Genomic DNA, 387 nt, shown 5'->3' with positions numbered 1-387 from the left:
CACTATGAAAGCAGGAAACACACAAGCATTGGTTTTTCCCAGCTCATGTTGACAAAATTCTAAACTGCGTCAAAGTAAACTTCCACTACGCAAATATAACACAAACAAGATATTTTAATATTCTGATGCTCTAATACCTTTTTTTCATATTTTAACCTCTTTTAATATTATATCAATTTTAACATTTATTTTCAGTCAACTTAATAACCTTTATTAATTGCGTTTGGTCTTATTACATAGACTCGCAGTATTTTCAGAAGTTAAAGACAGAGAAAATAAGCGTAATAAAACGTGTTTTATCTGTACTATAAAAACAGCAGAGGGGTACTTTAGCATACAGAGGAGAGGTGTAACAGTAACTGATAAATTTCCAAAAAAGACTTAAAA

This window comes from Penaeus monodon, chromosome 15, assembly GCF_015228065.2.
Source record: "Penaeus monodon isolate SGIC_2016 chromosome 15, NSTDA_Pmon_1, whole genome shotgun sequence".
In the NCBI taxonomy this organism is placed as follows: Eukaryota; Metazoa; Arthropoda; class Malacostraca; order Decapoda; family Penaeidae; genus Penaeus; species Penaeus monodon.
Note: the sequence above shows the minus strand (reverse complement) of the source record.